We start from the raw sequence: 470 nt of genomic DNA, 5'->3' as shown, positions 1-470 counted from the left end.
ATATATATATATATATATATATATATATACATACATACATAAAATTTGAGTTGCACATCCCCGCAATATAATCAATTGCAGAAGGAAGCTTTCCAACGCTTTACTACTACGCATTAGTCACTTGGAATAAAATGTTTACACGGTTTTTCCTTGGATAATCCATTGTGGATAATCAGATAATAAACGAAAATACAAATTGGATCTGTTTTAGATATTATTTGCTATTAGTTTCTGCTTGTTTATAAGAAGATAGTATAAATATGCAGATGATACTTTATATTATTTGAGAAAACATTTCTTAAAATGTTTTGGTCTTATAAAATAGGAATATCATTTTTAAACTTGATTTATTCTAACTCACTACTTAATAAGTAGTGAGTTAGAATAAATAAATATTTAATTGTATTTAAAAAAGAATATTCTTTTTCTCTCTCTGTCTCTCTCTCTCTCTCTCTCTCTCTCTCTCTCTC

The sequence above is a fragment of the Atta colombica genome, unplaced genomic scaffold (assembly GCF_001594045.1).
Source record: "Atta colombica isolate Treedump-2 unplaced genomic scaffold, Acol1.0 scaffold126, whole genome shotgun sequence".
Taxonomy (NCBI): domain Eukaryota; kingdom Metazoa; phylum Arthropoda; class Insecta; order Hymenoptera; family Formicidae; genus Atta; species Atta colombica.
Note: the sequence above shows the minus strand (reverse complement) of the source record.